Source organism: Macaca mulatta, chromosome 4 (assembly GCF_049350105.2).
Source record: "Macaca mulatta isolate MMU2019108-1 chromosome 4, T2T-MMU8v2.0, whole genome shotgun sequence".
NCBI lineage: Eukaryota > Metazoa > Chordata > Mammalia > Primates > Cercopithecidae > Macaca > Macaca mulatta.
Window position 1 is genome coordinate 136814959 of NC_133409.1, and position 27748 is coordinate 136842706.

Genomic DNA, 27748 nt, shown 5'->3' on the forward strand with positions numbered 1-27748 from the left:
ATTAAGAGAATTGGCAGTAGGAATAGTGGAGATAAAAAAGTCTTTAAACTGTTTACCAAAATAATCTTAAATATAGTTCTGAGAATAATGTTAACTTGGTAAATTTTCTAACATCAGTATGATAGTTTTTAAACATCTCAAACATTATCGAAAATTGCATATGTCTGTATGTCGGAGATTTCCTTGTTTTATGGGCAGTTGATTTAAAAGATGAAAATCATCTAATCAAGGTAAACATTTATCTTTTATTTAGATCTCAAGTCATCCTAGGTATGATTTTTGTTCCTTGGGTGTATATTGGATTTATGAGTATTAACAAGAATATAGAGTAGAGGAAGTGCATGAATAACAGTTTTTTTTTTCTCTGCATGTATTAAGTACTTATGTAGCAACTAGCCTTTAAAGGCCTGTTTTAATTCTACAGCTTATCTTATTTGGGCATTTTTTTTTATATCAGGGTAAATTATATAAAAAATGATTGTTTTTATATCATGTTTTAAACGATGCAGTTTCTATTTATTAGTCTTTATGAAAAACTTTGCTTTAGGTTAGGCTTCTCTCTATTCAGCAGTAACAACAAAGCCTAAAGTGTTTGATAACATGTTGCTTACTTCCACTCAACAATGTTCCAAATCTTGAGTCCTGTGCCCTTAATAAATAGCATAAAGGGGAGGAAATTCCTAAGAATTCTACATAAAGTGAAGATATTGTATACAATATAATAAAAGAGTACTTAATCTCAATTGCTATACGGGTCTTAAAACAGTTGTATGGGAATGTATGGTCTGCTTCATGTGTATGTGCTGTTGAATGGACAAAAGCTTGTGGTTGACTGTGGTTAAAAATGTAAGGAAACTCCCTTTTAATAAGGTATAGAATTTCCCTGTTATTTTTTGAATTGTAACACATGAATCAAAATATATATCCAGTGAATTTCATAATCTTTTTGAAATGGCAAGAGATTATATTAAGGTTTATAATTTCATTATGTGAGACTTCTTTTAAAGATTTGTTTTAAAATATTAAACATCTCAGTTTTGATGAAGAATTTTCACATACTGTAGACAGTTAGAATATTTTATTATTTAGAAAATACCAAGTATTGGAGTTCATTGTTCTCTTTATTATGGGAGTTTTATGATTTTTGGGGGGTGGGTGGGGAGAGGCAGAATTTTATCTATCTTTAGTGGAAGTTGCAGAGTTCATTGGTGTAGGAGAAAAAAATAGTACATTAAGGTAACCTATTGGGAAGTCTCTGCTTAAATTACCATTGGATTTGCTAGCACCTGATTAATAATGTCTGGCATGTGAGTGACTAGAAAAAACAGTTTTGCTTTGCCATAATTACAATTTTAGTATTTGCAGGAAGGATTTTTTTCACACTGAGTTGATGGTATTTGTCTATTTGGTCACATGTTTTTATATATTTTTAATAGATGCTGTAGAGGTAGACTGTTTCAGTGAATCCTTCATATAAACATGTCTAAAGATTTTTGTTAGGCAGTATTTGCAATTTTAATGCATTTGATGAGCTTTTGCATGATTTCACTACTGACTAGAGTTGTCATATCTTAGTATCCTAGAACAAAGGTTAGAACAGTATGGAAGATTGGTATTTGTATGCTTTGGAGAGGGATTTGAGATGTTACCCCGTTTTGCCATCAATTTTCAAGTATGCACGGGTGCATCATTAATCATGAGAAATGCAAAAATAAATAATCTAGTCCCATTGGATTTTTTTCTATGAATACTTACCTTTTCCTTTTTTATATATATATACAGTTGAGGTATTTAGGTAACCCCTAACCTTTTGCTTCAACAAAGAAGTACAGTATAAAAATATTACCACAGTTTTCACGTGAGCAGTTCTTGGGCCGGGGGTGGGGGGAGCCCTCTAGATGAATATTTGTTGAAAAAAAAGTTGTGATACAGAATGTCTTAACTCAGCCCCAATACAGTACTTGAGGACCACCAGTGTGTAAAATTGAAAGCACATGAATTTTGAAGCACTAGAAAAGGTTTGTAATTGATTAGCGCTGCTTTAAAGTATTGGAGTACAGTGAGTTTTGATTTGTGAATGGTTCTATTCAATAAAGATTAATTCTGTGTGTTTGATAAAATCTTAGCGCCTTCAATGAGTTAGCTCCCCCCGCCCCCGCAGTTTATTTAACCATCAAATATTTCAGTGTTCTTTTAACAAACTGGAACATTTCTATCTTACTGAATTTAACTTTAGCATGACTGATTTAAACAAGTCAGACTATCAGTTGTTAGCTGGAAGAGTGTAATTGAATAAATTAATATTTTGTTCTTTTAAAATAGCTAAAATATATTATAATGTAATCATGTGTATTTCATGCCTTGTGATATAGAGACTGACTGATCAGCAGGGTCACACAGACCAGCTAGATCTTTTTCTACAGTTTCTTTTCAGTGTTTTCCATTTCAAAACATTTTTTAAAAATAAAATTTAAAATTTAAAATCTTTAACAGTTTGTAATGTAAAATTAGGATTATTATAATTTAAAATAATTTATATGAGTCTTTGGGAATTACTTTGACATTTTTAGCTTTTGATACGTGTTAGAGTGATTTTCTGTGTTTGTTCTTAACTTTGTAATTCTGCTCCCTAGATTTTGGAATTAAGCTCTGTATTTTAAAAAGAAGCTATAAAACTTTGTCACTACTAAATCTTGAAACTATGAAAATATTATTGATATGGACCACAACTGCTGTTTTGGAAATCAGTGTTCACACATCATGTTCTTGCAGTTACGAAGATTTTATGTAGATAATCAGCTGATATATTTTCATGAGTTATTAATTTTAAGATACTCTGAGTCACATCTGTGATTTTCAGCAAGCTATATTTATGATAAATGATGGACAGATTTTAAGTAGTACAGATTGAAAATTTTTGATTAACTCAAAGTGAAGTATGCTGAGAGATCAAGGACACTGAGACATATTCCTTAGCATGCATGCGCGCGCACACACACACGTGCTTCAGTCATTATATTTGAGGTGAGGCAATTGTTAATGTGTGCTTTGTTCCTCACCTAGGAAAATTCTAAACTTTAACTATTTTACAAAATTGGGGCACATACTTAAGACATTTCATTAGGTGGTTGTGATAATCATTATATAAAAATCTAAAGCCTGAAGTGAGGTTTTAGACTTCGCATAGATTATAGAATGGGGAAATGTTTGCAATGTGATGATAACATATACATGATGTCCACTACTCACCTGTAATTAGTCTGAGGTAGTGGGTTCACGTTAAGTTCTCTATTCAGGCTTTAAGATACTGTTTAGGGGTTGGGGGGGAGGGAAGGTGCAGCCCACTTTTCAAAAGAGGAAGAATTGGTTGTAATGTTGGGAAAAAAAAAAGAGGTTCACTACCGTGCCTTGCTTAGAATCCTGTCAAGTTTTGGAAATTTTAATGTAGAATAGTTATTAAGAATGTTACAGAAATATAAGATCCCTGTTATGATAGAATAAGAAGCAGTTTAATACATTCTTTGTGAGAGTTTTAGCATATTCTTCGTGATAGCTTTACTTCTAATACTGAAGAATTTTTTGAAACTTGTGTTGTTCCTGATCTGGTTTTTAAAATGTATTTAAAATAAATAGTTAAACAGTGATACTGTGAAAGAGTAACTTAACTGCCTCTGTTATAACTCCTTGATATCTCTGTTATCCCTGTTTCAAGTTATCCCTCTGTGTAACAGTAGTTTTAACCATTCTTTTTCCTTTTATCTCTTGGGTAGTAGTAACAAACTTTCGATGTATAAGCTATAATTATGCTATGTATTGTAATGTAGTCTAGCTGTATTTATGTCCTGCTTCCTTAATATAGAAATTTTTAGAGTAAAACTTAGTACCCATCATTAAAATTTTAAATTAATCTGTAATTATTATATTGTGTATATTATAACTGAGGGGGCCCACTTACAGCTATTGAGGGAGTCACTACAGCAATTTTACATTTTTTTGTAAAATACAAAGTACATTTCCTCACCCTGTAAGAGAAACCTTTTTTTCCTCCCTTCAGGTTTAATTCTTTCTGTTTGACCTAAACTAAGACTGATTATCTAGTAGTATCCAGTGAAAATGTGTGAAGTAGGAGGAGTAAAGGAAACTCCAGTCATTAGTTGTAAGTTAAAAGCAAAGTTAATATAGATGTACACAGCAAAAAGATTTATTTTAAATGATACAAAAAATTTTTTTAAAAACTTGCCTTGTAGCTGGAACATGTTGGACATCATAAAGAGAATCTTGTGTGTTTAGCTATTTTGCTATAATAACACATCAGCTGATGAATGTTAAAGTCATTTACATATCTGTATCAACACTAACTTGAAATTAAATATTAAGGGACTAGATTATGCCTGCTTCTTTTAAAGTCCAGCGTGGTTTAATGGTTGTGGCTTTTAAAAATCATACGGGGTGTCCTTATGGAGCTTTATTTTTCATGAGGCTAAACAGCAGTTACTCATTTTGGTAGGTCCAAGAATGTGATTAAAAGAATCTTAGATGTTTCAGTGTTTGCTGTGTGTTTATAACAAGGTCTATGGATAACAGTGTGTAGATGTAAAATTAAAATTATATAGAAAAATGCAGTTGCATGTAAGTTTTAAAATACTTCCATGAACTTTTTAATATCCTGGGCAACTATGAAAATGGCTGTGATGTACTTATCATAATTTTATTTCAGCTGAATGTCTATTTATATAAAGTTGTTTAGAAACAAACTTATTTAGATAGGATACAGTTTAAATTTATAAGTAGATTTCTGTCAGTTGAGCTGGTTAAAATGTTAACTGTACTACAGGTTTATTTCTGTGTTATACATGGTAGACCATAATGTTGAGATAATTCTGTGGTCTGTTATTTTGTAAAATTGCTTCCTTTTTGAAGTTTGCTCAAATATTGGGAGCTGCTGGAGTCAATAATTTATAATGCTTTGATTAAATTTAGAATCTGACTTTTCTTCTGGTGAGGGTTAATGAGAGTATTAAACTGTTTATTTTTCTGTTTTCATATCCTCACTTCTATAACTCTAGAAAACATTTTGATCAATGTGAGATAATTTAGTTTTGTCTATTTCAAGTCATTACTTTGGAAATTAGATACGTTACAGATACCAAATGCAAATATATACAGAAATTTCATTTTTCAATTCTTAATGCAATAAGATAGCATTATTAGGATCTTTAATATACTATTTGGAAAAGCTAGCAGTTTATCAAAGAATCACACCTTTATGTTTAACAGGTTCATATCTTACAGGATTTTAAAAATGGTAACACTTACCCCAAAAGAAGTTTTGCTGACATGGTGTCACTGTGCTGAAGAGGCTGTTTGATGCCATAGTCCCTCCTTTTTTTTTCAGATAGAACTTGTACCCTCTGTTGTAAATACTGCTTGCAGCCTTAAACTGAAAATACAAACCATACCCAAACCTTGTTTTAGTTTTACAGTATGCCTGGAATACATAGACTTTATATTTATTTTTTTCTGTCAAGAAATTATGTAGCTGGTAACATGTGAAAAGCAAAGAAACAAAACAAAAAGAGAATGAGCAAATATTTGAAGGACCTACTATTACTGCATAGACTGTGGTTAGAGAGCACTCACTGACTCTGTTGGTCTCGGTGGCTGGTAGTGACCTGCGGAGATTAACCATTTAAAAACCAGAGACTTCTTGCTGTCCTCCTGGAGAAAGTTTGCACCGCACTTGTGGTTCTGTGGTTGTTTGTGAGGCGAATGAAGCATTCACACAATCCAAAAAAGCAAAAGCTTTAAAACTCCTTTTTTTTGCAAGCACTATTACTGGAGAGGCAGAATCATGTGGTTTGTGACCTCACAGTACTCTAAGTAAAGTGGGACTGCCTACCACTGTGGCTTTTCCCCCTTGCTCTTTCTCTCTCTCTCTTTCTCTCACAAAAGGCTTGTGGTAAGGCCTTTCCTGGCATCCAGAAGGATATAGCTTTTTAATTTTTGTGACTCATGAGGATTTGGATAGAATACAAATGCTGAAGGATCCCAAACTCCTGTAAGGTTAAGCATTTGTAGAGCAGAGCTCTGCAGCTAAGGGCTTTCCTTTCTACTCCCCCCTCAACCCCTGCCTTTTTGCCGCCTCTTTTTAGTTCATTATTGTGTCTGTGGAAAAATGAACAAAATTGGCTCAAGAGTCTGTGTGAAATTCTGAACAACAGTGATGATTTACAATAATTCACATCTTTGGACTGTATCACATTCTGGGGTCTGCTTCATATTTGCTGGGTGGCTGGATTCCTTCTGTTTTCCTTTTTCTTGTCTTCTTAAACTTGTGAATCTGTAACTCATTGTAAAAAAAAGTTTACCTTAAGGTCTGGTTGCAAACTGCTTGCTAGGCTTGACTATAATTGCCTGTCATGAAAGTGTTAGTCTGGGCATTCTTTTACAAATTTTAAATCACATCTGTCTAGTTTATTATCAGTATATTAGGTGGCGGCCTTTACAATAAAGATTAAATGTAATGTTTCATGTGTACCATTATCTCATGCCTAGTTTGAAGATCTTTAAAAAATGAATGACAGGAATTGTAATATAGTTTATTGGATGAATCTTAGTTTTCTTTATGATTGTGATATTTTTTGTCTTTCATGGAAGTGTATTCAGTTTATATAGTTCTTTAAATAGTTTAGACATTAACAGAGTTTCTGATAGCAGATCTTCTATAAAGTAAAACACTTATGTTGTAATGTAGATTGTTCAGTATTAGATTCTATGAGCTTAGAATAGAGTGGGTTAACAGAAGCTTTTTTTTTGTTTGTTTCTAATGGAAGCTTTGAAATAAATTACAAAATGCTGTGTGTAGTAAGGAATTATGCCCACAGACAGAGTATGTTAGTCGTCTCGATTTGCTAATTCTGATTCAGAAGAAAATTGGAAACATCTTTGGGAAACTATCTCCTTTTTTGTCCCTTTGGACAAGTATGTATAGAACTCATTTTCTTATTAGGATGATTATATATCATAGGCAGTGAATTTTATATTTATGAATAGAGCTTCCTGTTTTCATCAGTTGGGAGCGATGGAGTATTTTTCAACAAAAATTATAAAGGCGAACAGACCAATTTTCTAGGCATTTTTTGCCATTTATCCACGCCACTCTAAATCTGCATGTTAGACTTCTTCCTAGTGTGACAGTAACTAGGAGTGGCATAAAGTAAATGGGGTGGGCGGAGACAGTGAATTACAAAAGATTATTTGGAATGTACAAGGAGGTAAGGGCTGGGGAGACAGGAGGGTGTCAGAACTAAAATATCTTTGTGTTCTTCCTAGTGCTATTCATTATCTGCTTTTGGTTCATATTAGATCACAATGACTGTACAAATATGTGCATAAGTTTCTTTACAGAAAATTTGATTTTCCCGAAATACACTGGTAGGATATGGGAATGATTCTAGTCCTTTATTTTTCAAATGTCCAGAACTTTTTCAGAATAAACTTTTAGTGATAAAAAACCAGAAATACATTTTGGTGTTTTATTTTAGCTATGGATTTATCATGCCTAATTGTACGTGTAAACAGGTTTTACATTGAAAGGTAAAAGCTTTCATTTAACGTGCAGTTAGTTATTCATGCGAAGGAGAGAAAAATTTTTTTTTGTTTATAAATAAGTTGTATCCATATTATCTGTATCTCTAATTAGTATCCAAAGTAAACAAAAGGAGGGTTTTGTCCATATAGCTTGTGGGATTTCCAAACAGTTTCATGTGTACATATAATAGAATCAGTTACTTGAAAATATGTAGGTAGCTGCTGTAGTATGATAAGCAAATGGTTTTCTTCTTTTCAAATAAGCTTATAATAGTTTCTACATTAGTATTCACTGAAACATTTTATAAACCCAGCATTTTGCTGATTATTTTCTTCCTTAAAATCTTCTTTATGCAAACTTTGGCTTTTCAAATTGACCTGATAAGAAATTGAGTAATGTTTAATATCTATTTGTCATTTAATTACCTGTTCACTTTTTGCAGGTAATCCTCCTGCATGTTATTTTTGGGCCAGGATCATTATTCTTAATGCATGAGAGTTTAGTATATATTGTTATATATGCACTTTTTGTCCTGCGTGAGGCCTATCAAATTCTAGCAGGAGAAAGTGAAATCATGTGCTTTCAAGTTTGTGTATTCATTATCCACATGAATTTTTTTCCTAAAATGAAAATATATCCTCTTTGGAGCAAATATTACTTTGTTGTAAAAATTTAAAAAACAACAATGATAACTGATGCACATTTGATAATTGGTACACATTTGATAATTAACAGTGTTTTTCATTAGAAATAGCTTACTACATGTGGTGAAGAGATAATGGTTTAGAAAAGTCAATGCAAATAAAGCTCTTGATTATAGATTTAAACCATGCTTATAATCAGAAATTGAAAACCACAGATTTATTTTTATTTTTATTTTTTGCTTTTCAAAGACCCATAAAATTTTATCCTCTTTGGGGACATGTTAGTATTTGCTGTTTTGAAGTAAGCAGCAAGTTTAGATATACTGTATAAATCATGTATTTTAATGCCATGGAAATGAAATATAGTTTTGATCTTGAAATCAATTTCAAAGAAATTGTTGGTATCTTGCTTCTCCATTACTTTGTAGTTAATAGAATGTGTCAGAATTGATTGAACTTTTTGAAATACCAAGGTATTTGTGTTTAAATGCTACTTATGTCTTCATTGTAACCATTTGAGTAATTTTTTATTTTCTTAACTAATGATCATATTTTAATACATTAATTTTACTTTATCTACTTTATCAATATTGTGCTCATTTCTATGCATGTTTTTAAGGATTGTTTTAGACTTATTTGCTGCTAATTCTATTCTTTTATTCTATTCTTTCATTTGCTGCTAATTCTTTTAATTGAAAATCAAAGGAGAAAGTGGTTTAATGGAGGAATTTTTAAACTGCAGAGATCCTAATTTGGCTTAAAATGTTCTGATTATGAGGTTTTAGGAAGGAAATTTTTAATTTATTGTTTCATCTTGGTGTGTGACTATCTTTTCTTATTTTCCTTTTTTTGGACACTTTTTCTTTTTTTGGATTTGATGTATAGCTGTTTAAGCTTACATGACATCTATTTGGCCTTGTATTGATTACTTCTGTTAGTAAAATATGTATAGTTTTATCTGTTAAATTATGGTGACTGTGCAATATTCCATTTCCTTGTTTGATGGGGTATATGTTTATGTACACAAGTACATGCACATTTGTCTGATTCTGTATGTATACAAGGCATTGTTTTGTAGTACTTTTTGTAATGAGAGTATTTTTCTCAGTTTAATTAGATCATGTAAAAACCCAAACTAGCACCATTTCCCTGATTGTTTGAACAACTTCATTTGATTAGTTTTAGCAGCTGTGTAAATGTGAGATTATGTGGAAATTGGATGCCAGAAGAGAAAAACTTAAGTCAATCTCTCCCTCCCTCCTTCTCCCTATCTCTCTCCCTCTACCTGTCTCCCCCTTTCCTCCTCTTTCCCTTTCTTTCTCCTTCAGGCTTTTTTGGTTTCTCTTCCTTTTTTCCCTCATTTCTATACAGGCTCAAAGTAGATTCTTAAGTTATGGTAGGGGATATTAACATTAATCCTCACTAATGAGTACTTGGTAGATTTGGAGCTCTTAACATTCATTACAAATTCTTATATACTGGTATGTGATACCTCAGTTGTTAGATAGTATTGGCATGTGATTATAGAGAATTTCTTTTAGCTGTTTTTAATTGTTTCTTGAATCCTTTTATGCTAATTTACTTTAATACATTGTTCACATAGCATTAACACTAATTATGAGGATTACTTTGTTTTTTTCTTTGAGTATTCTTTGAAGTGCATAGTGATCCATACTTGTTTAATGTAGCTGTATAAATAATTCATGTTTCTTGTAATTATTAGAACAATTCATCTTCGAATGCTGTCATTTTTGTAATAATAAAAAAAGGCGAGAACTTGCAGAAAATATGAGAAACATGCTCTTGTGACAGCTGAGGATGTGGCTAGACTAAAGCAGGAAACTACTACCCACAATGCAATGTTACATACACTACCACTTAATAAAATTTTTATCAAACATGCTACTGACAAAACCAAAGAAAAATAATATCCCAGCTATGCTATTTAACGTATCTAGGGAGAAGTGAAAGTAATCTTTTTAGAACCTTTGTACTTAGAGAATATAGTAAATGAGACTGCAGGACATTATTGTATATGTTGGAGCACTGCTGTAACTTTGTGCTATGGAACATGGCTGTAGGTAAAACTGTCTTATAATGAGAATCTTTTGTATACTAGCTTTCTTGGAAAAGGTGTACAAGGAAAATCTCCTCTCTTTCAATTGAACTGTTTTAGTGTTAAATAGGATCAGAGGATATTGTCACTTGGAAAAATAAGTTAGAGATATTCATTGTCATTATCTAAACTTTTAATATAGTCATGTATATTTTGTTACAATTTGTTTTAAGATGTCTTTTATTGCAAAGTTGGGGGTAGGACTTGAATTGTCCACTGAGGCATATGTCTTTTTCAAGTAATTGTTTTTCTTGTTCTTTATGTCAATAGCTTGCTCCATCAGTCTATGTGCTTTACTGTAGCGAGGTTAGTCTAAAGCAAAAATGTGAACCGCGTTTATAATGTGGTTGAAAAACATGTTAAGGCATGTTCTAAAAAAATCGTGTTTTAATATATTTAAGGTTTCCGTGTGTAAATCTTAATCCACTGTGCTCTTAACTGTCAGACTTCAGCAATTTTGATGAATTTAATAACTTAATAATTTAGATGAATTTTGAGGTTTTATAAAGGAGGTTGTTTAAGGTTTAAATAAGGGAACGTAATAGAATTTTTGAATTGATAACTAATGTATACAAGTTCAGTTAGAGGAAGAATAGAAAAGATTGTAAGTTAGTGTTACTTATGAAGGATTCCCCTCTGAGCATTCCAGTATATAACTTGTCAGTGTTTTGTTTCACAACCAACATAGTAATTGTCATCTCATCATTTAAACATGAATATCATCGTATGTCTGTCTGTATCTCTATTAAGGATGATTTGCTTAATTGTTTGAAGTTTTTTCTCCTTTAGAAACTGCTTATCAATAACAGCTGTAGCACTGTGGCTTTTCTCCATGGACTCATGGTGGTCTTTGGAACAACGTTCTTCAACTTTGACAGGTGAGACAGAGGCTCTCCAGTGCCACTGCTTTTGGATGAATCTAACTGTGGTTGGAGAAAGTGCATCTTGCCAAAATATATGGGCAAGACCACACACAGCCTTTAAAATAGTTATTGTAGGCTTATTTTTAGGAATACATGTCTTGACAGTTCTTTTATTTGCATGCCAGTTTCATTACTGTGTATAGATTTTTCATTGGTTTCAGTAAAGGCGATTGCAGATTTAGGTCTCTATTTGTTAGGCCTTGTGTATAACTTAGGGTGGAAAATACCTTGAGTTCAAGCATAATTAACAATATAGAAAATATATTGAAAATGAAGTGCTAGAATACTGATCTTTTTGTTTTTATGTATTTGACAGTATTCCCATTGGAAATCTCAATTTCTCAGAAAGCATAGCAGTGAAAACTTGCACTAATTTTCCTTTTAAGATTAAGGAAGTCAGGAGAGAAATGTTAAAATATTCATATATTTTAATTATATTAATATTAGAAAATTATAAAAGTATGTATTCTTATAATATTGGTATAATAAAGCATTGTTTAAAATGTAAGTTTTACACTTTAGGAGAAGCTTGAAAGCATTGAAACTAGTTCCTGAAGAAGTCTCTTTCTTAATGCATAGGCATAATTTACATGTCATCCAGTCTTTTTATGGCATGATTAAAACTTTATTCAGCTTAATGAACTATAAAATTGTTTGAATATGTTTAAAAATAAGTATTTCTAGTTTTCTAAAACTAGCTTTTTTAGTGACCAGTAGAGATCACTCTAGACTTTACTAAAATGTTAATTGTTTCTTTTTATAAAATGCTGTATTTGGATAATTATTCATGATTCTTATTAAGTTATTAGTGGTAACAATATTAAAACTTCTTGGGAACTGGGAGGTCACAAGACTTTTTACTTGCTGATTAATGAATGTTTCTTAGGTATTTATTTATAGTATCTTTTAACCATCTAAGGTGAGATTACAATTTTTTTTCTAGCTTCATAGGGAAAACAGATTCTGTAGAAATAATTGGAAAATCAGTTTTTCTCTATCGTTATCACATTATCCTTCCATTGCTGAATGATTCTGGCAGGTAAGTAGTAGGGAAATTGTGTTCCTATCACTTTTCAAGAGAACAAGTTTATGGATAGAAGAGAGAATGTATTATATACAAATAGATTGTTTAGAGAAAGATCTGGTGCTTGCCTGTCAGAAATTAACATGGATGTGAAACTTGATTGGTTTCTAGATTGAAAGTAGAGCTACATAGGTCACTTTTAGGATATTTGAGAAAACTTGGAATATGGACTGGATAGCGACGATACTGTGTGATAATGTGATAGTGTAATCACTATGTGATTAGATGTGATAATGCTATTGTGTTTTTGTAGGACAATACCCATAGTCTTAAAAGAGATATGAGCTGAATTAATAAAATTTAATTAAATACATTCATAAAATAAATACATTTGTAAAATAAATGTGTCAAAATGTTAATTGGTGAATATAAGTAAAGAATATATAGGCATTTATTTCACTATTTTTCAGTTTAAACAGTGAATTCTGAAAGGTAAACCATTTTATGTTTAAGGGGTACAGAAATTTGATTTCGAATGGAAATCAGGTGAGGAAAATTCATATATAAATAAATTTTAAAAAATGAGTGAATATGAATAGCTTGGGCTACACAGAGCAATTTTAGATTTTAGTTTATAGTTTTATTCTTTAAATTTTATTCACAGTAAAGAAAATGGCTAGTTTTCACAGTTTGTTTGTATATGGCAAATATAAATTGAAGATGGTAAAATATTTTTGAAAATCTTAACTTTAAGAATTGTAAGTTTGTATTATGGTCACTCGAGGCTAGAAATTTTTAGAGGATCAAAACAAGCATCTGTTATTGGTATGTCATTTGTGTATTCTTAGCTGTATGTTTCTGGAATATATGTACAAATGCCTTAAAAAGTTTATTTACATTAAATACTATTATATTGTACTACTATTACTGAATTATTTATACTACTAAAACTGTACTAATACTACTAAATTGTTTATACTACTACATTACACTTTATAAGCAATATTTTAATGATCAGAAGACTACACCTCTATGTACAAAGTATTAATTTTGAATTTGTATAATACTAGTTGATGCCCTACCAGGAATTGACACACTTTTTCTAAAGGGCCAGGTAGTAAATATTTTGGCTTTGTGGGCCATAGGATTTTCTGTTAACTACCCAACTCTGCCATTGCAGTCTGAAAGCAGATGATGAGTAAACAAATGAGTATGGCTAAATTCCAGTAAAACTTTATTTACAAAAACAGGAAGTTGTGGCCTGGCATGGTGGTTCACACCTATATTCCCAGCATTTTGGGAGGCTAAGGTGGGAGGATCACTTACCCCCAGGAGTTCAAGACCAACCTGGGCAACATGGCAAGACCCCATGTCTACCAGAAGAAAAAAAAGGAAAAGAAAAATTAGCCAGGCATGGTGACATGCACTTGTGGTCCCAGCTATTAGGGAGGCTGAGGTGAGAGGATCACCTGAGCCAAGGAGGTGCAAGTTGCAGTGAGCTGTGTTCTTGCCACTGCACTACAGCCTGGGTGACAGAGCAAAGCCCTGTCTCAAAAAACAAAACCAAAAAACCTGGGAAGCTGCCATAGTGGTTTGCCCACTCCTCTTATAGAACAGGCAAGAATGACTTGTAATAATGAGGATCATGTTTCTTATTTATATATTATAATTCTTGAAGTATTTGGAAATTTTCTTATAATAGTTTATTGTTATGTGAAAGATCATGTCTATGGTATGTACTAACCATCTCTTGAATTGGAGCATACAAGTCATCTTGATCATATAATCATTATATTGTGTGTCACCCTAAAGTCCTTTTAGGATGAGGTTGGAATCCAAATAATCTTGATTAGAGTCCATCTATAAATTATCTTAAATCTCAACATTTAATTTATTTACTTTTCATTATTACTAATAAGATGTTAAGATTTATGTACTTATTATTCACAGAAATGTTCTCTCTTTTAGAGTTCACTCGGTTTAGTGCCCAAGCATGAAATATTTTAGCAGAAATCTTAGTAAGGACTATGATCAGATATTTTCCCTCTGTTTTATCCACATTTGAATTTCATTCTGAGTGGAAAAAGTAACCAGTTATATTTGATATTACTGTGTATCTCCAGAAACGGTCATTTCTACCATTGGACGTAATATCCAAAGTAAATTCATTTTCTGAGGGTTTACCTACATTAGGTAGACTTTGGGTATTATTTATTTGGTGATGGTGGTTACTACTGAGTAAGAAAAGTAACATTTTATGTATATTGGTAAATAAAAATTGAACTTGTATTCTGATCTGAATTTCAGATCTTTATTGTGTTAACACTTAAGGTTTTATATAAATGGGATAGCTTTAAGTAACAGCTTACAGTAAGTTCAGCTTACCGTATATTCTAATTATTAGATATACGGTAAGAATATGTCTCAAGTAATTTTGTTTTGGAGGAGAAATCTTTCTGCCTTCTTCCTCCTGCCTTACAAACTCTGGTGATTGCCTGTTTGCCCTCATTTATGATAAAGTTCCAAAGTGATTGTTTGTACCTCCCATATTTAATTATAAGACACATAATTATAAGATACATATTTAATTATAAAACAAATAAATCGTTGTAAGCAGTAAGAAAGATAACTTGTCTGAGAGGGAAACACACACGCACACAAACCCAGAAAGCATCATCAAGGGTCATTTAATGTGAGGACAGATTGCCGTGTCTGCCTCAGTACATTTTAAAATATATCAGTGTAGGAATTTAATAAACTAATTGACAAGAGGAACATTTTTTAAAGCATACTTTTTAGTGAAAGACTGGGAAATATTTAATATTTATGTAGGGAAGATTTTCATCCAAAATTAATAAATTGAAAATAGTTTTGACATTTATATAATGATCATATAGTAGGAAAATCTCTGAGAAATAAAATCTTGCCTAATAATAAATGGTTAATATGGATTTATTTTATCTATTTCACTATCTCTTGGTACTATTTTAAATCTCTAGGACTCCTGTCATTTTTAGTTATAAATTTATGTTTTTTGAAAATTGAGAAATCCTAAAGACTGCATATTTTTGAAATAATTTATGGATTATTCAATACAATTGGTTGGTATGTACTCTGGCATTGCTATTTAGTTATTTATTGCATGACATATTTATAAAGTTGATTAGTGATAATGTCTTAATAGACTTTATTTTTCAGTGCAGTTTTAAATTTACAGACGAATTGAACACAAAGTACAGAGAATTCCCATAATCTCCCACCTCCCTGACACTACCAACAGCTCTCAGTTTATTCTTACTAATATCTTGCATTAGTGGTCTACATTTATTATAATTGATGAACCAATATTGATACATTATAGTTAACTAAAGTTCGTAGTTTACATTAGGATTTATTCTTTATGTTGTACAGTTTCATAGGTTTTGCCAAATGTATAATGTCATGTCTCCAAAATTATGGTGTCATCCAGATTAGTTTCACTGCCTATATATCCCCTGTGCACCTCCTGTTCATCTCTCTCCATAATCCCTGTTGATAACTAACTTTTTTCTTCCCGTTCTTTTTACTGATACGTGTATGTAGTAGTGGTTAAATATATATAAATTTACTATCTTAACCATTCTGACAACGGAACTTTTTACTCTGTCTATAGTATTGCCTTTTCCAATATGTCATGTAGTTAGAATTGACTCCCAATCCTGCAAGCCCTTTTCATAATGACATTAATCTATTCCTGAGGATGAGGCTCTCATGACCTGAAAACCTCCCATTTTAAAAATTATGTTACTTGTTTTTTGAGTTCCTTGTATATTTTAGATATTAACCCCTTTGCAGATATATGGTTTGCAAATATATTTTCTCATTCTGTATACTTGTTACTTTGTTGATTGTTTTCTTTGCTCTGTAGAAGTGTTTTAGTTTATTGTAATCCCATTTGTCTCTTTTTGCTTTTGTTGCCAGTTGTTTTGGGGTCATATCCAAAACATTATTATCCAAACCAATTTCATAGAGCTTTTACCCTCTGTTTTCTTCTAGCAGTTTTGCAATTTCGTGTCTTATGTTTGTGTTTAATGCAGTTTGAGTTGATTTTTGTGTATGTTTTTAGATGAGGATCTAATTTTATTCTTCTGCATGTAGGTAGCCAGTTTCCCCAGCACCATTTATTGAGGAGACTATCCTCCCTCATTTTGTGTTCTTGGTGTCTTTATTGAAAATCAGTTGACAGAAAATGTGTGGATTTACTTCTGGGTTCACTCTTCTGTTCCGTTTGTGTGTGTGCTTTTATGCCCGTACCATGCTGTTTTGATTGCTGTAACTTGATAGTGGATTTTCAAATTAGGTAATGTGAAGCCTCTGGATTTGTTCTTTTTGCTCAAGACTGCTTTGGCTATTTGGGGTTATTTGTGGTTCCATATGAATTTTAGGATTGTTTTTTTCTGTTTCTGTGAAAAGTGTCATTAGATCAAGATTGCATTCAGTCTGTAGGTCACTTTGGGTAGTCTGGACATTTTGACAATATTCTTTTTTTTTTTTTTTGAGACAGAGTCTTCCTCTGTTACGCAGGCTGAAGTGCAAGTGGTGTGATCTCAGCTCACTGCAACCTCTACCTTCCAGGCTCAAGTGATCCTCCCACCTCAGCCTCCTGAGTAGCTGGAACTATCTGTGCATGCCACCACGCCTGGCTAATTTTTGTATTTTTTGTAGAGATGGGGTCTCACCATGTTGTCCAGGCTGGTCTCAAACTTCTGAGCTTAAGTGATCCGCTCACCTTGGCCTCCTAAAGTTCTGGGATTACAGATTCCATATGGCATGAACCCCTGCGCCTGGCCATACCAATATTCTTTCAATCCATAAAGTTAAGGTATCTTTCCATTTAATTGTGTCTTCTTCCATTTATTTCCTCAGTGTTCATACAGGCGTGAGCCACTGCATCTGGTCTTAACAATATTCTTTCAATCCATAAAGTTAGGATATCTTTCCATGTAATTGTGTCTTCTTCCATTTCTTTCATCAGTGTTTTATAGTTTTCACAGTATGGTGTACAGGCTGTACTTCTTTGGTCAAATTTATTTGTAAGTATTTACCTTTTTTTGGTAGCTATTGTTAATGAGATTTTCTTAAATTTCTTTTTTGGATAGTGTGGAAGTGATACTGATTTTTCACATGTTAATTTTGTATCCTGCAGAATTACTGAATTTGTTTGTTCGTTCTAACAGCTTATGCCAGAGTCTTTAGGTTTTACTCCATGAAAGATTGCATTGTCTGCCAGCAGAGAGATATAACTTTTTCCTTTGGATGCCTATGATTTCTTTCTCTTATTTAATTTTGCTTGATACAGTATTTTTTTTTTTTTTTTTGCTCTTCATAGGAGTTATTTAGTATTTACAGCTTTCAACATAGACATCTCCCTGATTCATTTTTATTTATTTATTTTTTTTAGTTTTATTTTTCCATAAGTTATTGGGGTACAGGTGGTATTTGGTTACATGAGTAAGTTCTTCATTGGAGATTTATGAGAACCTGGTGCACCCGTCACCCGAGCAGTATACACTACACCATATTTGTTGTCTTTTATCCCCCACTTCGCCACAAGTGTTCAAAGTCCATTGTATCATTGTTATGCCTTTGTGTCCTCATAGCTTAGCTCGCATATATCAGTGAGAACATGCAACGTTTGGTTTTCCATTCCTGAGTTACTTCACTTGGAACAGTAGTCTCTAATCTCATCCAGGTCATTGCAAATGCTGTTAATTCATTCCTTTTTATGGTTGAGTAGTATTCCATCATATACACATATATATATATGTGTATAATCAGAGTTTCTTTATCCACTCATTGATAGGCATTTGGGTTGGTTCCATGATTTTGCTATTGTGAATTGTGCTGCTATAAACATGCGTGTGCAAGTATCTTTTTAGGATAATGACTTGTTTTCCTCAGGGTAGATACCCAGCAATGAGATTGCTGAATCAAATGGTAGTTCTACTTTTAGTTCTTTAAGGAGTCTCCACACTGTTTTCCATAGCAGCTGTACTAGTTTACATTCCTACCAGCAGTGTAGAAGTGTTCCCTGTTCACCACATCTATGCCAACATCTACTGTGTTTTGATTCTTTGATTACGGCCATTCTTATAGGAGTAAGGTGGTATTGCATTGTGGTTTTGATTTGCATTTCCCTGATCATTAGTGATGTTGAGCATTTTTTCATATGTTTATTGGCCGTTTGTTTATCTTCTTTTAAGAGTTGTCTATTCATGTCCTTAGCCCACTTTTTGATGGTATTGATTGTTTTTTCTTGTTTTGTTTGAGTTTGTTGTAGATTCTGGATATTAGTCCTTTGTCAGATATATAGGTTGTGAAGGTTTTCTCCAACTCTGCGGGTTGTCTGTTTACTTTGCTGACTGTTCCTTTTGCTGTGCAAAAGCTCTTTAATTAGGTCACAGCTATTTATTTTTGTTTTTATTGCAATTGCTTTTGAGTTTTTGGTCATGAAATCCTTGTTTAAGGCAATGTCTAGAAGGGTTTTTCCAATGTTATCTTCTGGAACTTTTATAGTTTCAGGTCTTAGATTTAAGTCCTTAATCCATCTTGAGTTGATTTTTGTATAAGGTGAGAGATGAGGATCGAGTTTCATTCTCCTACATGTGGCTAGCCTAGTATCTGAGCACCATTTGTTGAAAAGGGAGTCCTTTCCCCACTTTATGTTTTTGTTTGTTTTGTCAAAGATCAGTTGGCTATAAGTATTTGGATTTATTTCTGAGTTCTCTATTTTGTTCCATTGGTCTTCATGCCTATTTTTATACCAGTACCATGCTGTTTTGGTGACTATGGCCTCATAGTATATTTTGAAATCAGGTAATGTGATGCCTCCATATTTGTTCTTTTTGCTTAGCCTTGCTTTGGCTATGAGGGCTCTTTTTTGGTTGCATATGCATTTTAGAATTGTTTTTTCTAACTCTGTGGAGAATGATGATGGTATTTTGATGAGGATTGCCTTGAATTTGTAGATTGCTTTTGGCAGTATGATGATTTTTACAGTATTGATTCTGGCCATCCGTAAGCATGGGATGTGTTTCCATTTGTTTGGTTGTCTGTCATTTCCTTTAGCAGTGTTTTGTAGTTTTCCTTGTAGAGGTCTTTTGACTCCTTTGTTAGGTATATTCCTAAGTATTTTATTTTTTTTTTGAAGCTATTGTAAAAGGGGTTGAGTTACTGATTTCTCAGCTTGATTGCTATTGGTATATAGAAGAGCTACTGATTTGTGTAGTTAATCTTGTATCCGGAAACTTTACTGAATTCTTTTATCAGTTCTAGGACCTTTCTGGAGAAGTAGTTAGGGTTTTCAAGGTAAACAATCATATTGTCAGCAATAGCAACGCTCTGACTTCCTCTTTACCTATGTGGATGCCCTTTATCTCTTTCTCTTGTCGGGTTGTTCTGGCTAAGACTTCCAGTACTGTGTTGAAGAGGAGTGTTGAGAATGGGCATCCTTGTTTTATTCCCATTCTCAGGGGGAATGCTTTCAACTTTTCCCCATTCAGTATTATGTTGGCTGTGGGTTTGTCATAGATGGCTTTTATTCCATTAAGGTATGGCCCTTGTATGCTGATTTTGCTGAGAGTTTTGATCATAAAGTGATGCTGGATTTTGTCGAATGCTTTTTCTGCATCTATTGAGATGATCATGTGATTTTTTTTTTTTTTTTTTTTTTTTTTTGAGACGGAGTCTTGCTCTGTCACCCAGGCCGGAGTGGAGTGGCCGGATCTCAGCTCACTGCAAGCTCCGCCTCCCAGGTTTACGCCATTCTCCTGCCTCAGCCTCCCTAGTAGCTGGGACTACAGGCGCCCGCCACCTTGCCCGGCTAGTTTTTTTGTATTTTTAGTAGACACGGGGTTTCACCGTGTTAGCCAGAATGGTCTCGATCTCCTGACCTCGTGATCCACCCGTCTCGGCCTCCCAAAGTTCTGGGATTACAGGCTTGAGCCACCGTGTCCGGCCGATCATGTGATTTTTTTTAAAAATTCTGTTTATGTGGTGAATCATATTTATTAACTTGCATATGTTAAACCATCCCTGCATCCCTGGTATGAAACCCACTTGATCATGGTGGATTATCTTTTTCGATGTGTTATTGGATTTGGTTAACTAGTATTTTGTTAAGGATTTTAGTATCTATGTTCATCAAGGATGTCGGTCTGTAGTATTCTTTTTTGGTTATGTCCTTTCTTGGTTTTGGTATTAGGGTGATGCTGGCTTCATAGAATGGATTAGGGAGGGTTCCCTCTTTCTCCATCTTGTGGAATAGTGTTGAAAGGATTCATACCAATTCCTCTTTGAATGTCTGGTAGAATTCTGCTGTGAATCCATCCGGTCCTGGACTTTTTTTTTTTTTTTTGATAATTTTTAAATTACCATTTCAATCTCGTGCTTGTTATTGGTCTGTTCAGGTTATCTAATTCTTCCTTATTTAAGCTAGCAGAGTTGTATTTTCCTGGAATTGATCCATCTCTTTTAGGTTTTCTAGTTTATGTGCATAAAGGTGTTCATAGTAGTCTCGAATGATCTTTTGTGTTTCAGTAGTGTCAGTTGTAGTATCTCCTGTTTCGTTTCTCAGTGAAGTTATTTGGATTTTCTCTCTTTTCTTGGTTTATGTTGCAAATGGTCTGTAAGTCTCATATGTCTTTTTCAAATAACCAGCTTTTTGTTTCATGTATCTTTTGTACTGTATTTTTTGTTTGTTTCAATTTTGTTTAGTTCTGCTCTGCTCTTATTTTTTTTCTTCTACTGGCTTTGGTTTTGGTTTGTTCTTGTTTCTCTATTTCCCTGAGGCGTGACTTTAGATTGTCTGTCTGTGCTCTTTCAACCTTTTTGATGTAGGCATTTAGGGCTATGAACTTTCCTCTTAGCATTGCCTTTGCTGTGTCCCAGAGGTTTTGATAGGTTGTGTCATTATTGTCATTCAGTTCAAAGAATTTTTTAATTTCCATTTTGATTTCATTTTTGATCCAGTGCTCATTCAAGAGCAGGTTATTTAATTTCCATGTATTTGCATGGTTTTGATGGTTCCTTTTGGAGTTGATTTCCAGTTTTATTCCACTGTGGTCTGAGAAAGTGCTTTATATCATTTCAATTTTCTTAAATTTATTGAGGCTCTTTGTATGGCCTGTCATATTGTCTATCTTGGCAAAAGTTCCATGGCTGTTGAATAGAATGTGTATTCTGCAGTCGTTGGATGAAATGTTCTGTATATATCTGCTAAATCTGTTTGTTCCAAGGTATAGTTTACATTTATTGTTTCTTTGTTGTCTTGTTGACCTGTCTAGTGCTGTCAGTGGAGTATTGAAGTCCCCGCCCCCGCAGCTGCCCCCCCCCCCATTATTGTGTTGCTGTCTATCTCATTCTTAGGTCTGTTAGTAATTGTTTTATAAATTTGGGGCCTCCAGTGTTAGGTGCATATATGTTTAGGATTGTGATATTTTCCTGTTGGGCAAGGCCTTTTATCATTATATAATGTCCCTCTTTGTCTTTTTTAACTGCTGTAGCTTTAAGGTTTCTTTTGTCTCATATAAGAATTGCTACTCCTGCTTGCTTTTGGTGTCCATTTGCATGAAATGCTTTTTACCACCCCTTTACTTTAAGTTTATATGAGTCCTTATGTGTTAGGTGAATCTCTTGAAGGCAGCAGATAATGGGTTGGTGAGTTCTTACCCATTCTGCAATTCTGTATTTTTTAGGTGGAACATTTAGGCCATTTACATTCAATGTTAGCATTGAAATGTGAGGTACCCTTGCATTCATCATGTTCTTTGTTACCTTCATACTTTGTTTTTTTGTTTTTGCTTTTTAACTTGTATTTTTGTTTTATAGGTCGTGTGTGCTTTATGCTTTAAAGAGATTCTGTTTTGATGTGTTTCCAGGATTTGTTTCAAGATTTAGAACTCCTTTTAGCAGTTCTTTTAGTGGTTGCTTGTTAATGGTGAATTCTCTCAACATTTGTCTGAAAATGACTGTATCTTTCCTTCATATATGATGTTTAGTTTTGCTGTATACAAAATTCTTGTCTGAAGATTGTTTTGTTTGAGGAGGTTGAAGATAGGGCCCCAATCCCTTCTAGCTTGTATGGTTTCTGTTCAGAAATCTGCTGTTAGTCTGGTAGGTTTTCCTTTATAGGTTACCTGGTGCTTCTGTCTAACAGCTCTTAATGATACTTTCCTTCGTCTTAACTTTGGATAACCTGATGACAGTGTACCTAGACAATGATCTTTTTGCAATGAATTTCCCAGGTGTTTTCTTTGTGCTTCTTGTATTTGGATGTCTAGGTTTCTAGCAAGGCCAGGGAAGTTTTCCTTGATTATTCTTCCAGATGTGTTTTCCAAGCTTTTAGAATTGTCTTCTTCCTCAGGAACACTGATTATTCTTAGGTTTGGTTGTTTAACATAATCCCAAACTTCTTGGAGGGTTTGTTCATATTATTCTGTTTTCTTTTTCTTTGTTGGATTGAGTTAGTTCGAAGACCTTGACTTTGAGCTCTCAATTTCTTCTGCTTGTTCCGTTCTATTGCTGAGACTTTCCAGAGCATTTTGCATTTCTAAAAGTGTGTCCAAAGTTTCCTGAATTTTTGATTGTTTTTTCTTTATGCTATCTATTTTGTTGAATATTTATCCCTTCACTTCTTATATCATTTTTTGGATTCCCTTGCATTGGGCTTCGCCTTTCTCTGGTCCCTCCTTGTTTAGCTTAATAACTAACCTCCTGAATTCTTTTTCAGGTAATTGAGGGATTTCTTCTTGGTTTGGATCCATTGCTGGTGAACTAGTGTGATTTTGTCGGGGTGTTGATGAGCCCTGTTTTGTCATATTACTAGGGTTGGTTTCCTGGTTCTTTCCTATTCAGGTAGGCTCTGTCAGAGGGGAAGGTCTAGGGTTGAAGGCTGTTGTTCAGATTTTTTTGTCCCACAGGGGGTTCCCTTGATGTAGTACTCACCCCTTTTTCCTGTGGTTATGGCTTTCTGTGAGTCAAACTGCATGATTGTTTTCTCTCTTCTGGGTTTAGCCACCCAGCGAGTCTACTCAGCTCCTGGCTGATGCTGAGGATTTCTGTGCAGAGTCCTGTGATGTGAACCGTCTATGGGTCTCTCAGTGGTGGATGCCAGTGCCTGTTCTGGTGGAGGTGGTGGAGGTTGCAACGGACTCCGTGAGGGTTCTTAGCTTTGGTGGTTTAATGCTCTATTTTTGTGCTAGTTGACCTCCTGCCAGGAGGTGGCACTTTCTGCATCAGCTGTGGAGAGGGACCGGCAGTGGGTGGGGCCCTAGAACTCCCAGGATTGTATGTCCTTTGTCTTTGGCTACCAGGTTGCCTAGGGAAATCCCATCAGGTGGGGGTGGGGCTAGGTGTGTCTGAGTTCAGACTCTCCTTGGGCGGGTCTTGCTGTAGCTACACTGGGGGATGTGGTGAGATTCCCAGGTCACTGGAGTTGTGTACCTAAGAGGATTATGGCTGCTTCTGCCAAGTCATGCGGATAGTCAGGGATGTGAGGAAAAGCGGCAATCACAGGCATCACTCAGCTCCTAAGCAAACTGAAGGGCTGGTCTCATTCCCACTGTGCTGCCCAGCCCAAGACAGCCCCAAGTCTGTTTCCAGGTGGAGGGCATGCTGGAAAACTTTCCAGAGGCTTTCCGCTTCTCAGAGTATTTGAGGTGTCTCTCAGGTCCTGCAGGAACAGTCTGCTTTCTTCATAGTGTCTGTGATTCCTTCTCAGGATTGCTGGTTTGTTCTTGCAGTCGATCTGGAGCTAAAATTCACAATCTGGTACAGTATTCTTGGTGGACATTTTTTCCCCTCCTTTTCATCACTTTGACTATATTATCCCATTTTCTCCTGGTCTGTAAGGTGTCTACTGAGAAAACTGCTGTTAGCCTTATGTGAACTCTGTTATATGTGATTTCTTTCTCTTCTCTTGTTGGTTTCAGAATCTTTTATGTTTGATTTCTGACAGTTTGGTTATAATACACCTTCATCTATTCTTGTTTGAATTAACTCTGATGGGAGATTTTTCTCCCTTCCTATATGTTGGTATTTATATCTTCTCCAGATTTGGGACATTTTCTGCTGTTTTTAAAAATAAGATTTCTATCACCTTTTCTCTTTCTTTTTCTTGAACTCCTATGACCCAAGTATTTGCTGTTTTGATGCTGTCTCATATATTTTATAAACTTTCTTCAGTTTTCATAGTTTTTTTTTTTTGACTATATATTTTTAACTAACTTGTCTTTAAGATCATAGATTTCTGCTTGATCAGTTCTGATAGTGTTGATACTGTGTTTAATTTCATTCATTGTGTTTTTTGGCTTTGGAATTTGTTTCTTTTTATAATTTCAATCCATTAGTTTTCCCATTTTGGTCATTTATTTTCTTGAAGTTCACTGAGCTAACTTAAAAAGATTATTCTGATTTCTTTCTCAGGCAGTTTATCTCCATTTCTTTGGGGTCAGGCACTGGGAGATTGTATTCTTTTGGTGGTGTTTTCTCTCCTTGGTTTTTCATGATTCTTGTTGCATTATGTTGATGTCTGAGCATCTGGTGGAGTAGTCACCCCATGCAGACTTTTGGGGCTAGTTTTGCTGTGGAAAGACCTTCACCTTATGAGGGCGCTTGTTGTTTGGGTATAACAGTTCTGGCACCAGTGAGGGTTCAAGCTGGGTAATCTGTGTAGCTCTGTCAGCTGAGGTTGATTTTAGACCAAGATTGGAGGGATGCTCAGTGGCTAATAGTGTGAATCCTCAGTGGCTAATACTAATGTCTGCAAACAAGGGTTGCAGACATTAGTCTGCAAGACTAGGCAGCAAGGGTTGTTGGGGTCTTTGGTGACAATGACTGCTAAGGTCCTTGTGATCTCTTTTACTCCTAACAGGGAAGTTGTGGCTGAGCGTAGATTTGTCTTGGTACTGGGTATGGCTTGTGGACTTGCTTGAAATAGCAGTGGTACCAGTTTGTGATGTGTGTTGCCTGTGGTGTGGCCTTGGAGTTGAGACCTGAAACCTGGGTACTTGTGGAGGGAGTATAGCTCTGGCATCTGGGTCCATAATGGCACTGATATGTGTGGTGTAGGCACCTCACCTGCCGTGTTGGCAACAGTATGTGAGGCCTGGAAGCTTGTGAACACATCAGTGGATATAAGAATTGGGAGTACAGGTATATGCAGAATTAGAGAGGCTTCTAGGTAGAGGTGGTGCCTAGCTCTGTGTGATAGCTGGTTTGGTACCTGGAGTACAGGCATGAGCAGTGAGGACTTGGCTTTTAGCCCAAGAATATGAAGTTGCTCACTAAGGTGATAGCTCTGATACCTGAAATGTGGGCCCCAGTGCAGCCACATTGCCTGGGCTTGGAGTGGGTTATTTGTAGAATGACTGCAGTTCTGGGGTTGGAGCAGGTGTGGAGTTGGGAAAGATAGTGGCTTCTACTCTGTTATGTTGGTGATGTCACTTCTATTACTGGATTTTTAAGGCAGGGAGTGACATGATGTATGGTTTTGAATCATCTGATAACAATGTGGTATATAGTATATATTAGAAGGGACCAGAAGGATTTTGTAGTGAAAAATGCTGAGGGCTTGAATGAACTAAAACCACATAAAGAAAGGGAACTCTGAAAACTGTGGTTGAAAATTAGTTTTGTGGCATGTAATTTAATTTATAAACAAACAAGTTGGCAGAAGGAACATTTTGTCAAATGTTATTAGAATAGTCTAGCTGAATTTATGTAGATGTATTTGTGAAAAGACTTTTGTAACTTTGAAAATTTCAAAATGTGACAAATCAGTCATTTTATATGTGTAATAGCCCTGAATCATAAAATGCAGTAGGTATAGCGGAAGCAATAAATATTGTAGTTATATTGGAGCTGGTATGAAAAGACCATGATATTATGTAATATAGGTGGTGAGATAAAACGAGTTGTGTTCCAGTAATATGGAAACCATTCATTTAGATTTAGAGCTAAAAGCTGATATTTTTCATTTGAGGTAGTTCAGGGAGTCTAATAGCTTAGATTTAAAAGTTCTACAAAGTATAGTTAGCCATGTCATTTTCTAGAATTTATGCCTCATGAGAATAATACTTTTCTTTGAAAAGCAAACAAATAAGCAAGTATAAAAGCATGAAGAAAATGCCTGTTCCTCTGTGATTCCTATTGGATACATTATGTATTCAATAAAGAAGATCAGGCCATGGTGTTCTTCAGTTGAGTTTCTGTAATCAACTGTTTCTAAAAGTGAGTATTTCAGACTATTGATTTCTTCTATTTCTGTTCTTTTAGTGCTCAAGTGGGTTTTCATTTTAAGTACATTATTGACTGATGACGGCCATTGGTGCTTAAAAAGAATCTAGCTATAATGGCATTGTGCATTTTCTAAGATATTTGTGGCATTCTTACCCATTAAATTGGTACGTCGCTAGGATAAGCAACTGGAAAAAATCTTTGAAGCCATTCTTTTCTATTCGTATTTTTGGTTTTATTTTGGATATTACTTCTTTTATTTTCTCACCCTGTATTCCTAATAAGTTCTTCCTCTTTGACCTTTCTTTTTAGGAAAAAAAATTTAACAGAAACTTTCTGAAGTCTGTTTGTGTAGCTTTGAAATAGCTTCTGCTAGCAGTCTGTTTAGTTTTAGAAAATGATACTAGCCTTGTAGCCAGTAGAATACTAAGTGGTATCGTTAATGCCAAACATAATGATAAAATAGTGGAAAAATTTATTACGTATTTAGTTTTTGGATGGTTTCATTGAAATGTGTCTTTGAGCATAATTATCAAAGTGATTTTTCCTTTAAATTAAGTAACACTCCTCTGCTAAATTTTCAAAATTAGACCTCTTTAATTTGGATGGATGGGTAGAGATTAGTAACTTTTATCTGTAATATTTTCCTGTGTAAAGACGTTTTAAATGTCTTTTAATCTATTTTAAGTGAAATATAATTATTAGATGTGCTATTTACACATTTAAATAGATAACAAATACATTATTTTTCCATTTATAAGGCATCCACTTTGTGAGAGTGACTAACTCTTATTGATCCTGATCTGTAGTGTACTGGTACTTAGTTCTCATCTACCAACATATTTAGCCTTTCTACACCATATAGTCTGTTAAAAAGAGAAATACAACAAATTTAATTTAAAGATTTAATTGGCTTTTTTTTCTTTTTTTTTTTTTTTTTTGAGATGCGAGTCTTGCTGTGTCGCTCAGGCTAGAGTACAGTGGCACAATCTTGGCTCACTGCAACCTCCCCCTCCTGGGTTCAAGCAATTCTTCTGCCTCAGCTTCCCAAGTAGCTGGGACTACAGGTGCGCACCACCATGCCCGGCTTATTTTTGTGTTTTTGTTAGAGATGAGGTTTCACCATATTGGCCAGGCTGGTCTCGAACTCCTGACCTCGTGATCCGCCCACCTCGG

The 27748-nt window shown here is 34.3% G+C and overlaps 1 protein-coding gene and 1 long non-coding RNA gene across 9 annotated transcripts in view; one reads left to right on the forward strand and one right to left on the reverse strand.

Moving 5' to 3' along the window:
* The window catches only part of LOC144340744 (uncharacterized), a 49518-nt gene extending 43673 nt beyond the window's left edge, over positions 1-5845 (reverse strand). Inside the window, exons 1-2 of the long non-coding RNA XR_013417039.1 lie at positions 5641-5845; positions 5317-5440 (exon numbers count right to left, since the gene is read on the reverse strand). This is a non-coding gene — a long non-coding RNA (uncharacterized LOC144340744). The remainder of the gene's footprint in view (positions 1-5316; positions 5441-5640) is intronic.
* Positions 1-27748, forward strand: part of SUPT3H (SPT3 homolog, SAGA and STAGA complex component) — a 527796-nt gene that overhangs the window by 43648 nt on the left and 456400 nt on the right.